The 17,370-nt window shown below is 37.9% G+C and overlaps 1 pseudogene; it reads right to left on the bottom strand.

Annotated features, from left to right (window-relative positions):
- Nucleotides 1-15,394: 15,394 nt before the first annotated feature.
- LOC101705759 (F-box-like/WD repeat-containing protein TBL1XR1 pseudogene) lies at nucleotides 15,395-16,990 on the bottom strand (annotated as a pseudogene).
- Nucleotides 16,991-17,370: the final 380 nt, after the last annotated feature.

Here is a 17,370-nt window from a genome sequence, read left to right as displayed (position 1 = left end):
GGAGAACTTGACCAGCAGGCAGAACAGAGAGGATTGGGGGAAACTAAGGGGTCCATTACTGGTAGGGCCCAGTACTGTCACTTCTCCCCAAGACCAGATCTCTCTGGGGAGGCAGAATAAACCCAGATTCATCTGAGGTATTTCTGAGCAAAAATAACCACTGCCAAGTTTCCTGGGCAATCTGAGCCACGGGAAACCTCACAGAGAAGCCCAAAGGCCCCTCATCAGTAGAGCTGTAACAATGAGGCCTGGGGCGCAGAACAAAGGCACGGTGAGTCCTCAGAGACTCTTACACCCCTGCATGGCACAGGAATGGAGCTAGACTATCCTGGCTCTGAAGATGTGTGACAAGCTGAGCACATGGAGTATTGTTGTGATTAAGGCAATACAGAACTGTCACCTGGAGGCCATGGTAATGTTCATCAGGAACAGAGCGATGCTCAAGACCTGAAAGAATGAGGAACAACTGGGCAGGGGTAAGACAGGAAGGAAGGGAATGGAAGGAAAGAAAAGGGAAGGGAAGGGAAAATTAAAAGGATCAAAAAGGGATATGTGTATGTACCAATTCCGCAAAGGAAAGGCTCGCCAAAGACAAGAACTTACTTGGCCCAAACTCACCAATGCCTACCCTGATGCCACACAAACTTCCCCCAAACTCAGAGTCATCCTGCAACAATACAGCAAGAATAGGAGGCTAGAAAGCTAATTGTAATTATTGAGTAGTTACTTACAAAAGACTGTTTTATACTGAGAATGAACTTAGCAAGAAAAAAATGAAAATAGAGGCTCTGATGCCAAGGTGGATTCAATTGTAGAGAAACTGTCCAACTTTTTATATATGTAATCTTGTGATAATGCAAAGTATGTACTCCTAAATCTTCTGGAAGAGTTACCTGGCAGTGTCTACTAAAATTAAAAATGCACAGGGCCAGGGATTTAGCTCAGTGGTTCCGCCACCTGCCTCAAAAGCGCAAGGACTTGAGTTCGATCCCCGGTACCAAAAAAAAAGCACAAACCCTTTGACCTAGTCCCCCCGCCCCCCAAAAAACAGTGAAAAGACATGTTCAGTGATTTTTTTTAACAATATCTGTAGGGCCAAAAATGCCAGCGAGTAGAAGCTGGAATGAATAAAGGATTGAACATCCATATCCTGAAATATTATGAAATATGTCATATATATCATTAAATGGAAAAGGAACTTGTATGATTATATATATATAAAGTCTCATTATTAAAGAAAAGAAGACCCTTACATATGTTAATATAAAAATGTATAAAGACATCCAACTGTAACATTTGTTCTTTAGTAAGTGAAGTTGGAAGGGGATGGAGAGACAATTTTTCATTCATATACTTTTAATATGGTCTGACTTGAAACTATGAGCATGTTCTAATCTTGTAATATTTTTCAAGCAACAAAATAAAATGTGAAAATGAAACAATAGTGGATATAAGAAGAAAAAGCCCTCAGTTTAGCAATGTTTCAAGTGATACTCAAAACTTCTATGACAAATGAATGAATATTATTTTTGAAAAGGTTAGGCTTTCACTTCTCTTGCCCATCTTACCTGCACCTCTGATGAAAGGGATGACAGACATGAGGTAGAACAGAAGGGGGAGTCTGAAGATAAATCATTACCTTTGTGGCATAGGCTCGAGAAATAAGATTTGATCTTGACTATTTCTGAGTCCTAACTTCCAAAACTTTGTTTCTATGAATTGATTATCCTTTTCCCACTAATACTCCAGCCTGCAAATTTCTCTAGTCCTCCACTCGCTTGTGACATCAACCCCACTCCTGCCCCACCTCTCCTCCTATCTCCAATACTACCCACATTCACATCCACCTCTACCTCCACCTCCGCGCTTTGTCATTCCCCTGACTCAGTACCTCTTTTATCCTAGGACCACACTGGACACTAACTTCACTGTGAGGACCATTAATCTATCGGGTAGAACACTTGTGTGAGTACTTGGTGTCTGTACCAAATTCTACACTAATATTTTTCATGAAAATCACTCCATCCTGAGAAATGAAGTTGGTCAGGGTGGGCTGCATCCAAGAGGAATGCAGGTGGGGAAGGTCCAGGGTGTGTGGAATTGGAGCCTGGCAAATAATCAAAATGGAGTAGAAGAAAAAGGTCAAGATATAGAAGGTCTGGGGAAAAAAATCCTGCAGTTAATTTGCTTACTACTATGCTTTTCTGCCCTCTTTCCCATGGTTCGGTGAAGAGGACTGAGCTCAGGATACATCCTTAAAGTTTCTGAATCAGGAAGGATAAGCCAGCATTTTCTGAAGAAGAGTTTTTTTGGAAGGAGGGCACTAGAAATAAACATGTGTGCATACTTTAGTATATTTTCCTCTAAGTAATTTTAGGATAAGTATGAAAGTAAAGAATGTTTAAAGCATGATTAATATTTCAATACTTATTCTAATCTACTTAAATCCAGGGTGTGGTGTGTGTGTGTGTGTTACTGGTGATTGAACAACACACCTAAGGCCTTGTGTATCCCATACATACACTCTACCACTACCACTAAGCAATAATCCCAACAGGATAATTTATGACACCATAAGAAGCAATGGGAGATAGTGGTCTTCACAATTTTGTGCTCAACCAAGTAGTCCCCACTTGATTAATCTTTTCTGAATAAAACATAAACAATTCATGGGAAGCCTTTGGTTTGAAGCAGAGCAAAACAAGGCACACATCTGACTCAGTGGCAAACTTGGCACAACTGAGCTCCATCTTAATGATGAAACCACACCAGAATGCATTTGACGCCCTGCAAGAACTGATGATGCAAAGAAAATGAGACCTATTTAATGCCTAATCGCGTGTCCCAATTTCTCCCCTGCATTTCGAACCCTCCCAGAGGACCTGAACCCAGGCCACCTATGAAGAGGTTGTAAACTCCTGCTCCTTCCACAACACTACTTCTTCTACCGAAGTGAGAGCAGCTGCAAAGCTGGGTGGGGCGTCTGCTGCCAGGGTCTGTTACCTTCTCCTTCCCAGATTAGACAATGCCTCATCCATCTCCAGCGTCCTGGCAAGAAGCACTAACTCCTACGAGAATGGGAAGAAGCCAAAGAAGCCCCAGACTTTCTTCAAACAGAATCTCAGGCCCAAAACTTCATGGGAGGGAGAAGAGCAGAGCAATTGCCCTGGCATAAAGGGCGGTGACTCAGCTCACCAGCAAGGGAGATACCAGTCCAAGAGACGTTAGGGTTGGTGCCCAGGGGATTGAGTGGTGGGGAAAAGAGAAAGTGTACTCACCAGGAAAAATGCATGTACTGAAATGTCACACTGTGCTCCATAAATATGTGTGATTGTTATGTGATAATTTTTTAAATTAATGCTTAAGATGGAAATGTTAATTAGCCTGATTTGATAATTTTATACTGCACAAATATAAAATAATACTGAAGCCCATAAACTTATACAATTAAAATGTACTTGAAAAAATATTCTGAGATGCATATTATTAAAATAAAAGAAAAATGCACGGTCCAGCGTGCAAAAATGCAAATGCTTTCCTAATTCCAACTTCTCTAGTCAAGCCTAGTTAAACGCCGTGAAAAAGAAAATGCCCAGCAGGTGGCAGCACTAGATAACTGAAGTTCATTTTGCTTACTTTGCACCGTAACTTAACTTTGGTGTGATTTCATACAGCTATTGGTGAATATCTCCTAAGAAAGGGGTCCAAGTTCATCTTTATATTCCCATCACCCAGTGCAGTGGCCAGCACATGCTGGATATATTTGTTGATTGAATGGATAAGTGAATGAATGGACAAATGAATGAGTAAATTTTGACAACTCACCTAAACTAGAAAAAAAAGTCATCATTTGAAATGGCCATAGTCTCCTCTTTTTATCCCACTGCTACTATTTTCATCTTAATTACTTTAGTAGAATAACAAATCCTCATCCTTTTGCCAACCTACATCCTTGTTCTCTATTTAATTAAAGTATTTCTGTTTCTGTGCTTGCTTCGGCAGCACATATACTAAAATGTTCCTATTTTGGAAATTATTTGTACATAGGGAGGGGAGGGGACTTGAGGGGGGAAATGGGATAAATAAATAAAATGCAGTTAGCATTAAAAAATGGTTAAATTACATGGAACAACAACAAAAAGAATGTCAGTTTAGGTGTTGGGAGCTTTATCTCAGTGGTAGAGCACTTATCTAATATGTGAGACCAAGCCCCAGCATGGCAAAAAGTAAGAAATTAAAAAATCAATTTATATTCTTGAAAAAAGAATCATGGAATTTAGGCGGGGCATGATGACACACTCACATAATCACAGCACTCGAGAGGCAGGAGGAACCCCAGGAGTTCAAGACCAGCCTGAAATATAGTGAGACCTTGTCTCAAAAAAACTAACTAAATAAAATTAAAATCAAGGAATTTAAAAGAAAACCAGTATTAGAAACACAACAAGTGAAATTCCAGGCTTATAAGAAACAATGTGTGTTTGGGTGTCGGTGTTTGTAAGGGAGACCCTATTGCCTCTCGGCCTTTGGGCTAAGATCAAGTGTATAAGGGAGACCTTTAAGAGTCCACAATCATTCTTTGATTGGTTGTATTTTTTTAACCAATGACTTGTTTGGAGACTAAGCTTATTTGAGGTTTTACTCTTAAAATATATTTGATTTCATTGGCCTCTCTGAAATATGTCCTTGTGCAGGGATTTGTGCTTTTTTAAAAAAAAAAATGAGTCTCTGCTTAATAAAATCAGAAGTGACAAAAATAAAAAAGATTAGGGCCGGGGATTTAGCTCAGTGGTGCTGCCGCCTGTATCGCAAGTGCAAGTTCCCCAGTTTGATCTCCGGTACCAAAATAAATAAATAAATAAATAAGATTAAATAATATGTAGTGAAACCCCACTCTGGCTTAGAGTGATGACTTCCTACCATCCTTGAGATAGAGTTGAAAAAGTCCTCACCCTTTTCTTAGTTCCCAAAATGCCATATTGGGAATGAAGGGTAGCCTAAAAAAGGGAAGCCTAAAAGCCAAGAGCAAAGCCTTTGCTAAGAGAATAATAGTATTTGGCAACTGAGGTAGAGCATGAGACCATTTATGCATATCTATGAGTTCTTTGAGGGCAGGAATGCTATTTACTTTCATAACTCCGAACCACTCCCAGTGTGGGACACCTGGTAAGGCCTAAATAAATATTTAATTAATATATGGAGACTATCAGGACATATCTCACTGCATAGTACTTGAATCAGAGCCACATTCTCGGCAGAAGAGAAGAATAAGCAGATCGTGGGAGCCATCATGCAGCAGACTCACAGAATGGGGCCAGAACCAAAAAAGTTAAATAGCATTATCAGGAAATTTGATGCCCTTGATTATCTTTCTCTTCTGAGGAACTCCTGTCCTCACCCTGTTCAACTTTGTTAAACCTAACCGCCCTAAACCGCTTTTACATATTTACTGGGTGTTGACTTCAACCTTCCTGAACTCAAAGAGCCCATTGGGTTGTTTTTCATTTAATTAACACAGGGGTGGGGGGAGTTCTGATTTACAGTTAATCTCCCTAACTCTAAAGGAATACTGTATCCTAAAAACAGTTATTTTAAATGTTGCTGGTCCCCTGTATCAGGATTAATCTGTATCCCTTCTTATCCTACATGCTTTCCCTAGGCAATCTTATCCCCACCCATCCATACCTGTAATTTAGATTTGCCTCCCAAGCTCCAAATGCCTACATGCAGCCAAGTGCCTCAGGCATCTCTATCTGAAGTAGCATGCAGCTTCTTTAAATACATCATAACAAATATCAGATTCAGGAACACTGATTTAAGATGGCAGACTGAGCACACCCATTTGTCTTTTTCTCCAAAAGCCACACTAATTATCATACTAAAGATATGGATGCCCCAAATCCAACCCAAGAAAGAGAAATGAAAAAGAGATACCAGAGGAGTAGAGATTCCAACAAAGCTCTGGAAGTCAGAAAATGGAAGCAGAGGGATGACTAGTGTCACAGCTGAAGAAGCTGCTGGCCAGCACATGGAAAGAATGGAGCTACAGCCCAAAAAGAGTCATCTGCCCTCAATAGACTCAGAAATGCTGTCCGTATGGAGACTACAGGTTCTACAGAAGCTGCTTCTCTGCTCTTTGTGCCTGATTTAATAAACTAAGCATCAACTCTGTCTCCTAAATATCTCCTATTTTCACTCTCTTTGCTTTCCCCACAGCCATTGCCTTTTATGGACCTTTGTCATGTCTTTCCTGGAGTGTAACTAGCTTTATCTCTGCCTCTCTCTACCTCTAATGGGAATGGTCCCCGACCATTTTCCAGGATTCCTTAATTCCTGATCAGCCCAGCATCTAACATGCTGGTCAGCCACTGAGTGCACGGTAGTCACTGTGGGTGAGCAATGCCTGACCGCCTGTCCAGCACGCAGTTTTCACTACTGCATGTTTTATTTCTTTAGGTGCCAGCACTGTAGACTTAGCTTTAGTTCTTCCTCAAACATTTCTCTTTTTAAAACTATGTGCAGTTCTCCCTCCCTTAAACTCCCATTCTCTTTATTGACTCCGAAACCTCTCTTTTCTGCCTCAGTGCCCCTAAGGAGGTTCCCCACCTGCCCTAGACAGTCATAGTCCTTCCACACACTTTGTGTTTTATGCTTTTCCACTGCAGCACTTTTGTGTTGAACTGTGTGGTGTCTCCTGCATCCCAGTCCAGGATGTAGGCGCTTTGTGGGGCAGGCACCAATCCTTTCAGCTTTGTACCCTTTACAGATGTGTCACAGAGATGAATGATCATAGTCCCAGAATTCTTTTTTTCTATTGGTGTATATTAGTAATACAGAATGAGGTTCATTTTAGACTAATGGTACATGCGTATTTGATATTTTGATTATCTGTACCCCACTTCCCTCACTCCCTTTTCTCCCCTTTCCCTGATCCTCTTCCTATCTAAAATTCTACCTTCTAGTTTCCTATCATCTCTCCTTTATTTTATTTTTTAATTCTATTTTTAGATCTCTTATATAAGAAAGCACATACATTTAACTTTCTGAGACTGGCTTATTTCACTTAACATGATGGTTTTCAGTTCTATTTTCCTGGAAATGACATGATTTCATTCTTTATGACTGAATAATATTCCCTTGTATATCAAATATATCATATTTGCATTATCCGTTCTTTAGTGATAGATGTCTAAGTTCCACAGCTTAGCTACTGTGAATTATACTTTTATAACTGTGGATATGCATGTATCATTAGAGTATGCTGTCTAATTCTTTCAGGAACATATTTCCCAAGTATAGCTAGATCAAACTGTATGTTCTATCTTTAATTTTTTGAGGAAACTTGATACTGATTTCCATTCTAATTTCCATATAAATTTACATTCTCAACAGCAGTGTAGAAAGATTCCTTTATCCTTGCATACTCACCAGCCTCGTTACTTTTTGTATTCTTGTTAATAGCTATTCTAACTAGGGTAATATGGAATCTCAATTTGGTTTTGATTTTCATTTCCCTAATGGCTAAAGATTTTGAATATTTTTTCATGTATTGATTGGCTACTTGTACTTCTTTTGAGAATTCTCTGTTAAATTCATTTGTGTATATATTGACTAGAGTATTGGGGGGTTTTTGGTTGTTTTTTGTTTTTTGTCTATTTGGTTGGTTAATTTGGGGATTTGGGTGTTAAATTTTTGGAGTTCTTTTTTGTTTGTTTGTTTGTTTGGAACCAGGGATTAAACTCAAGTCTTTGCGCTTGCTCAGCAGGCAACAAAACCACTGAGCTAAACCCCTGGCCCTGGATGTTCTTTATATATTCTAGATATTAATCATCTCTCTGAAGAGTGGCTAGCAAAGATTTTCTCCCAATCTTTAAATTGTCTCATCACTGTACTGGCTGTTTCCCTTGCTGTACAGAAACGTTGTGATTTAATGTAGTCCCATTTGTTGATTCTTGCTATTACTGTATTTCCTGTGCTATTGGGGTCCTATTCAAGAAGGTTTTGCCTATGCCTGTGGCTTCAAGTATTTCCCTATGTTTTCTTCCAGCAGTTTGAAAGTTTCCAGTAATATGCCTAAGTCTCTGATCTTTTCTCCTTGATTTTAGAACAAACAAGGGGTTCTAGTTTCAATCTTCTGTATATGGATGTTTGGTTCTCCCCACACCATTTGTTCAAAGAGTCTGTCTTTCTTTCAGAATGTTTTTGGCCCATCTGTCAAAACTGAGAAAGCTCCAGATGAATAGGTTTGTTTCTGTGTCCCCTGTTCTATTCCATTGGTCTACATATCTGGTTTTGTGCCAATACCGTACTGGTTTTATTACTGTATCTTTGTAGTATAATTTGAGATTGGGTATATAATGCCTCCAGCATTAATTTCTCTTTTTGCTAAAGGCTGCTTTAGCTATTTTAGCTTTTTGTGCTCCAAGATGAACTGTTTGATTTTTTTTTCTAGTTCTGCGAAGAATGTTGATATTGTAATAGGAATCTCATTGAATCTATGATCCTTTTAGTGATATGGCTATTTTAACAATATTAGTTCAGCCAATCCATGAAAAAGGGAGGACTTTCCATTTTCTAATGACTTCTTTTTTAATTTTTATTTTTCTTGGTACATGTTTGCAGTACATAATAATTACAGTCCTCATGGGGATTTGGTACATGTACATAACACATCATAATTCTTTTTTCATCCCCTTCCCCAGCCCTCCCTCCCACAACCCTCAATGTTATGGTTTCTTTCCCTTTTTCAAATTATTAGCCAGTCTATTTCCTATCACCTACCTTTTATTTTGTTCTTTATTTATATTTTGGGTTTGTCATTTAAGAGAAACAATGTGATATTTAAGTTTATGTGTCTGACTTATTTCACTTAACATTATGGTCTCAAGGTGCATCTACTTTCCTACAAATTGCTCAAGTTTATCCTTCTTTATGGCAAAGTAATACTCCATTGTGTATAAAAGCCACATTTTCTTTATTCATTCATCTATTGATGAACATATAGGCTGCTTCTAAGATTTAGCTATTATAAATTGTGCTGGTATAAACATGGGTATGCATGTATCACTGTAATATTTCTTTAACTCTTTCAAGAAGATACCTAGAAAGGGAATAACTGGGTTAAATGGAATTTCTAGCTTTGTTTTTGGAGGAATCTCCATACTGCTTTCCATAGTGGTTGTACTGGTTTACTTTCCCATCAACAATGTAGAAGGGTTCCTTTTTCCCCACAGCCTCTCCAGCATTTGTTATTATTTGATTTTTTTGATGACACACATTTTTTCTGGAGTAAAGTAAAACCTCAGTGTTGTTTTTGGGTTGGGGGGGGGGTTGTTTTTTGTTTTTTTGGTACCAGGGGTTGAACTCAGGACCTTGCGCTTGTGAGGCAGGCAGTGGAAGCACTAAGCTAAATCCCCGGCCCTCAGTGTTATTTTAATTTGCATTTCTTTAATGGCCAAAGATGTTAAACATTTTTTCATGTATTTTTGGCAATTTTTATTTCTTCTTCTGAGAAGTATCAGTTTATTTCAGTTGTCCATTTTTTAAACTGGGCCTTTCTTTTTGGGGGGGGCTTTCATTTTTGAGGGGGCTAATCTTTTGAATTTCTTTATAAATTTTCAATATGTGTTCTCTGAGACACAGCTGGCAAAATTTTTTTTCCATTCTGTAGGTTATCTCTTCACTCTGTTGGTTTCTTCCTCTGTTGTGCAGAAGCTTTTTAATTTGATATTGTGCCAGTTGTTCCTTCTTGAGGGAACTTTCATGTGTGTGTGCAACTGGGGTTCTGTTCAGAGAGTCCTTAGCTATTTCTATGTCTCCAATGGCTTTACCCAATTTATCTTCCAGTACATTGTTTCTGTTTTAATAGTTACATCTGTGATCCATTTTTGTTTTAGTTTGGAGTATGGTGAGAGATATGGGACTAGATTCAATCTTCTGCATATGGGTAGCCAGTTTTTCCAGCACCATTTGTGAAAGAGGCTATCTTTCCTCTAGACCAAGTGTCTAACTGAATACACCTGGATTTGTTTCTGGATCCTCTATTCTAGTCCATTGATCCACAAGTCTGGTTTTTTGCCAATACCATACTATTTTCACCACTGTAGTTTTGTAGTATAACTTGAAATGTGGGATTATGATGCCCCTTGCTTTGCTCTGGCTGCCCAGAATTGTGTTTGCTATTCTCAGTCTCTTCTGATTCCATACAAATGTTAGAGTTATTTTCCCTAGTTTCGTGAGGAATGATGCTACTGGGACTGATTGGGATTACATTAAATCTGTGTATCAGTTTTGGAAGTATGCCCATTTTGACAATATTGTTTCTGCTTATCCAAAAACAGAAAGTATCTTTCCATTTTCTGATGTCCTCTTTGAATTCCTTTTTCAGGGTATTATACTTTACATTGTAGAGTTCTTTCACTTCCTTGGTTAGGTTAATTTTTAAGATTTATAATTTTTCTTAATTTTATTATGAATGGTATTGTTTTCCTAATCTCTTTCTTGGTAAGTTTATTATTGGGTTACAGGAATGCTATTGATTTTTCTGTGTTGATTTTGTGTCCTGCTATGTTACTGAATTTAGTTATTAACTCTACGAGTCTTTTGGTGGAATTTTTTGTCTTCCAAGTAGAAGATCATTGCAAATAATGATAATTTTACTTCTTCCTTTCTTATACATATTGTTTTTATTTCTTTCCCTTTGCCTGATTGCTCTAGCAAATGTTTCAAGTACAATATTGAACAGGAGTAGTCATAATGCATATCGTTGTCTTATTCCTATTTATAGAAGGAAAGCTTTCCACATTTAATATGATATTGGCAGTAGGTTTGTTATAATTGTCTTTTATCAGATTGATATAAGATACTTGTACTTATTTTCTTCAGGGTTTTGTTTTTTTTTCATGAACAGATGTTGGCTTTTGCCACATACTTTTTCAGCATCAATTAAGATGATCATGTGATTTTTGTCCTTGTTTCTCTTTACATGACATATTATTATATCTATTGAGTTACATATGATGAATTATCCCTGCATCCTTGGAATTAATCCTGGGTGTTCATGATGTATGATGTTTTTGATGATTTGGTATCTTGTTGTGGATTTTTGCATCAATGTTCATTAAAGAGATTGGCCTGTAGTTCTCCTTTTTGGTGTGTGAAGGACCCTAGTTAGCAAAACAGACTCCATATTGCAGCTGGACGACCCACCTGCCTGCCCTTTAGATGAACTCAGAAGGAGGAAGTTTAAAAACCTCCTCCCCTTAGAAAGTCTCTTAGAAACAACAATTCATCAACTATTGTTTTACAAATGTTCTAATGGCAGGACGTTCTGCTCCTGTACCTTTTGCTTGCTTTGCTAGTTCTATCCCATAGGGGGGCCTAGAAACTGTAGGCCTCAAAGGTGTATAAAACATGTTAGTCTCCCCCAAGTCGGGGCTCGAGTCTGACGCTCGGCTCCGGTCCCAGCGGTAATAAACTCCTATATGGATTTAATATCGGTCTCTGGTTGGTTCTCTCTCGCTGGGTCTAACAATTGGGTCCTTTTCTGGTTTTGGAATCAGGGTAATGATTTTGGGAGTACCGCTTCCTTTTCTATTTCATTAAAAAGTTTGAGGGGTACTGGCATTAGATCTTCTCTAAAGTTCTTGTAGAATTTGACAGAGAATCCATTGGGACCTGGGCTTTTCTTACTTGGTACTTTATTACTTCTTCCATTTCTTTGACTGATTCGGATTATTCAAGATTTTTTATATATTCTTGGTTCAACTTTGATAGTTCATATGCATCTAGGTATCTATCCCTCTCTTCTGAATTTGATATTTCATTAAGAGTACATGTTCTTAAAGTAGTAACCAGTGATCTTCTGTATTTCAGCAGTGTCTATTATGATTTTGCCTTTTCCATTTCTTTTCTTTTTTCATTTTCGTTCCTGGGGATTGAACTCAGAGCCTTGTTCTTGCAAGGCAGGTGCTGTGCCAATGAGCTAAATCCCCATCCCTTGCATTTTCCATTTCTAATTGTATGCATTTGGGTCTTTTCTTTCCTTATTTTGGTAAGATTGGCTAAGGGTTTGTCTATTTTGTTTATTCTTTCAAAGAACTACCTCTTCAATTTACTGATCCTTTGTTGTTGTTTTTTTAGTCTCAATTTCATTAATTTCTGCCCTCATCTTTATAATATCCTTCTTCACACTAGCTTTGGATTTGGATTGTTCTTGTTTTCCTAGGACCTTGAGATGCATCATTAGATTATTTATTTGAGCTTGCTCTGTTTGTCTGATGTGGGACTCAATGCTATAAACTTTTCTCTTAGGACTGCTTTTATTGTGTTCCCTAGGTTCCAGTATGTCATATTGGCATTATCATTCGATTGTAGAAACTTTCTAATTTCTTCCTTAATTTCATCTGTGACCTACTGATTATTTAAGATGGTATTATTGGGCCAAGGATTTAGCTCAGTGGCACTGTGCCTGCTTCCCAAGTGCAAGGTCCTGAGTTCAATCCCCAGTACCAAAAAAAAAAAAAAAAAGATGGTATTTTTTCATTTCCATGTGTTTGCATAGTTTATGTGGTTTCTTTTGCCATTGATTTCTAGTTTCATTGAACTGTGATCTGATAATATGCATGGGATAATTTCAATTCTTTTACATTTAATCACACTTTATGGGCTAGTATATGGTGTATTTTGGAGAAAGGCCCATGTGCTGCTGAGAAGAATGTGTATTCTGTTCTTGAATGGAATACTTTTACTATTTATTAAGTCCATTTCTTTGAAAGTTTGGATTAACGCTGATATTTCTTTGTTGATTTTTTTGTCTGGTTAATAATCTATCTATTTGTGACAATAGGGTATTGAAGCCCACCAATACAATCATGTTGGTGTTTAGCTAATGTTTCATGTCCATTAGTATGTGTTTTATGAACTTGGGAGTACCAATATTTGGTGTATATGTGTTCATAATTGTTATCTTTTTCGGTTGAATTGTTCCCTTAATCAGTATGTAGTGACCCTCCTTGTCTCTTCTATTGAGTTTTGTCTTGAAATCCATTTTGTCTGAAATTAGGATAGCTACTCCTTTTTTTTTCTGGGTTCCTGTTGTATGGAATATTGTTCTCTATCCTTTTATTTTTAATCTCTGAATTTATTTTTAATTAAATGTGTTTCTTGTATACGGTGTATCTTTGGGTTTTCTTTCTTGATCCATTCTGCCAATTTATGTCTTTTGATTGGGAAATTGAGACCATTCATGTTGAGAGTTATTACTGAGAGGTATTGACTTATTCTTTTGTTGCATTATTTTCCTGTTGCTGATTTTTTTTCTCCTTTTGCTTAGCTACTCATCATGCCCAGTGTAGTCTTTCTTTTTTGACTTATTGGTATCATTGGTTTTATTTTTCTCTTTCTTGGATAACCTTGCAAATTTTTTTGTAATGCTGGTTTTGTGGTCAGGAATTTCTAGAGGTCCCCTTTGTCATGGAAATACCTTTGTTATCTATCAATTTTAAAGGAAAGCTTTGCAAGATACATAACTCAGGGTTGGAAGTTGTTGTCTTTTAGAGCTTGAAACACTTCACTCCAAGCCCTCCTGGACTGACTAAGGTTTGTGTAGAGAAGTTTGCTGTAATTCTAACAGGTGTACATTTATATTTCTTGCCTTCTTCTAACAGTTTTTAAGATTGTGTCCCTATGATGGACTTCTGGTTCTTTGAGTATAATGTGACATGGACAGGATCTCTTTTGGTCATGGCTATTTGGTATTTTATATGCCTCACTTATGTGTTTATTTCTTTCTCTATATTTCAGAAGTTTTCTGCCATTATTTCTGTGATCAAGTTTTTTATGCCATTTGTGTTGTCTTCTGTTTTTCCATTTATTCCAGTTAGTCTTAGATTCATCTTCTTTGCATCATCTAGTAGCTGTTGGATCCATTTTTCATGTTGCTTTTAATATGTCTTTGACTAGTTCATCTTTGAAGGCATTATTGTCTTCTAGTTCTGAAATTCTGTCCTCACATTTGACAATTCTGCTGTCCATACTTTCAATATAATTTTTTTTTTTTGAGGTAGGGTCTTGCTATGCAATTCAGGCTGGGCTTGAACTCACTATGTAGCCCAGGCTGGCCTCTATCCTCTCAGCAATTCTTCTACCTCAGCCTCCTGAGTCTTGGGATTACAGGTGTGTGCCACCACACTGGCTCAATATAATTTTTTTTTTTTGGTACAGGGGATTGAACTCGGGACTTTGCACTTGCGAGGCAGGTGCCAGAACCACTGAGCTAAATCCTTGGCCCTCAATATATTTTTTTTTTCTTGAAGGAAGTCTTTTATTTCAAAGATTGTTTTTCAAACTAAAGTAGCAAACATTTTGCCATGTAATGGCAGTGTTATATGCTGTTATCTTGCTTTGTATAAAGAAAAATAACAGAGATTTTTAATACTGGAGTTTGGTTACATTACATAGTTAAGCTTCTATACAGAATGATGGACATTTTGAGAAGCTAATCCTTATCCAGAAACATTTTAATCTCTTAGAAAACAAAGCAAAACAATTAAACAAAAAAATCCAAAACTACTTTGCTCCTTTTCACAATAGTGCACATTTTAACCATAATTTAGTTATGGCTACAAAACATCAGAAGATTTTTTTTTAATGTATCTTCTCTATGGTATTTAAAAAAAAAATTTGTGCCCTTCTAGTCTTTAATTGGCAGAAATGTCCCCCCAAAAGAAGCTATTGTATTTAAGCCGCATCACCAAAAACAACAAAACAAAACAAACAAAAACCACAAAAAAACAGAGCATAATACCCTTTCACTGATTTGTCTTACAGATTGACATGACCAAAGTCATACGTTTTCATTTAATTTCCAATTCCCTCTTTCACAATGTGCATCAACTGAATATATGCTCTGAGAGCCATAAAATGGACCAAACATCTATCTCTTCAAAAGAATGCATGAAAGTATTTTTAAGAATTTTTAAAAGGTGAAAAAAATATAAAGAAACTGATTCACTCCCTTACTTCATGCATCCATAATCTAAGCCAAAACAAAATTTAAAAGCAAGAACAAACTACTGCTGCAAGTTTTTATAAGTTCATTTTCTCTACATACAAACTGCTTACTACTGAAGGGAAAAAAAGAATATAATCCATGGTGTCTGCTGATTCAAAGGGGGAGAAACAAGGCTGTCATTAGTATCCAAAAACATATACATGTATGGTCTGCTTTTATAATGTGTATTTCTTTCTCTCTTCTGTTTTTCATATCCAGAACTTCTAAACACTATTTTAGGTGCACAGCAGATTAGATTCCAGCACTTAGTGAAAAGAATTCACAAGCTGTGACAAAACTCTGTCATCTTCAGGGTGCAATTTTGTTTATATATATTATGTATATATTTCTTTTAGATTTGGCTGTAGTGGACTGGCCATGGTTCAAATGGAACTATAGCAGTACATGGGTCAGGGACAGTCATTTTGGCCATATACACATTCATAGTCGGTCCATGACTTCCAACTAGTAGTGCTATTTCCGAAAGTCTAATACACAAATTGAACCATCTCATGCACTGGCTCCAACTTTGTCTCCTGCTGTATTCCAGCAAAGTTCAAAAATTCCACCTGTTCCCCTATAGATGTGAACTAGAGCACCTGTCTGTGTGTTCCAGATGTGCATACATTTGTCAAAAGAACCACTTGCCAGATACCTGCCATCAGGAGTGAACACTACACTGTACACAGGCTCTTGGTGTTTTGTCAAAGTATGGATACAAATTCCTCGGTCTACATCCCATAACCTAACAGTAGAATAAAAGGATGCACTTGCTAACGTAAGGTTGGCACTTGGATTATTTGTCCCTGGGTCCTGTTGGACTCCACTTAATAGTATAAATTTTTTTATTATGTGCTTGCAAATCATGGACACAATTGTCTTGTTTCATACTCCATATCTTCAAGGTCATGTCATCAGAACAGGAGGCCAGGAGATTGCCAGTTGGGTCCCCTTTGATAGCATTTACTCCATTCGTATTTCCCTGGAATGTTTTAATAGGTCGGTCTTGTCATAATCTGCACATGAATGCACATATCTGTACTACAGGAAGCGAAGGTATTGTTGCTCTGTGGCTCAACATCCAATGCTGGTGCTGAATGAAAAGGAAACTGTTGCTTGGCTTCACCAGTATGTGCATCCCAAATAACTGTAATCTTATCTACTCCAGCACTTAGGGTGAAATTTCCTTTCTTATTCCATTTTAATGCAAATACAGGCCCTAAGGTGCTAGCAATTTTATCATCTTTAGTCCATGTTCTGGCAAATCCATTATATGAACCAGTTGGTAGAAGTGCACCTTCACTATTCCAATCTAGAGATGTTACATCCTTGTTACTTGGAACATCTTGTCCTCCTTCTCGTATGCAATGTCTAAGTACTAACTGTGTGGAACCACCAGTGCTGTTTTCACTAAGCTTCCATATTCTTGCTGTTGAGTCTCCCGACCCTGATGCCAAGAGATCACTAATGGGGTTCCAGGCACAGATGAAAACTTCAGATTCATGGCCCTATAACACAACTGCTTTATTAGGAGGGATCTCAACATCCCCATCTACTTCCATCCTATCAGTATGATTATTTGCTGTAGTATGTGCTCCATTCTCTTCCCCATTTGCTGTGTTTTCTTCATTTTTTTGCAGATCCTTATTGGTTGGTTGCAGCTGCAGCAGCTGTGCAAGCTTATCCCTGTAAGCTTGTCCTGTTTGTATTACATCAGGCATTACGGCATCTCTCAGGGACAAAGATTCTATGGGCCGACCATCAAACAAGATACCATCCTTATTTATACTAACTTCTGCCTCTACATACTGTAGACCTTTCTGGATAATAGAGATCAATGCAGCAGGTGGGACAAGTGCACCATTTATATTAGACTGACTTATACAGCTTTCTATACCAAAAGTAAATGCTGAATGAGAAAATTCTGACTTTTGCAAGAAGTTGACCTCATCACTGCTTATACTAATCTTTTATTCTCACTTAAACCATGAGGTTACAACACAGGATATAATCCTTCAGTTCTCTGTCAATCTTGTCTTTCAGATATTTCTCTGTATATGATTGTATACAATGTTGCTGAGTTCCGTAAAGACAAACACCAAGTAGCATGATGTAAAAGAGTCCTGGGCTGAGTCCGGAGGCCTCTGTTCTAGTCTAAGACTTCAGTTTCCTCATCATTGGCAGTGCATTGATGTGGGGATGTGCAACTGAATATCCGGTACGGCCAATCACAAGCTACTGTTGCTGGGCATGGTGGCCTCCGATTGCGCTCCCCCTCCCGGGAACGGAGGCACGAGGAAACTCCCCTCCTCGCCGCC

Source organism: Heterocephalus glaber, unplaced genomic scaffold (assembly GCF_053883595.1).
Source record: "Heterocephalus glaber isolate CG9 unplaced genomic scaffold, H.glaber_assembly_v1.0 deba00001444, whole genome shotgun sequence".
Classification (NCBI taxonomy): Eukaryota; Metazoa; Chordata; class Mammalia; order Rodentia; family Bathyergidae; genus Heterocephalus; species Heterocephalus glaber.
Note: the sequence above shows the minus strand (reverse complement) of the source record. Positions and strands in the feature narration are given on the sequence as shown.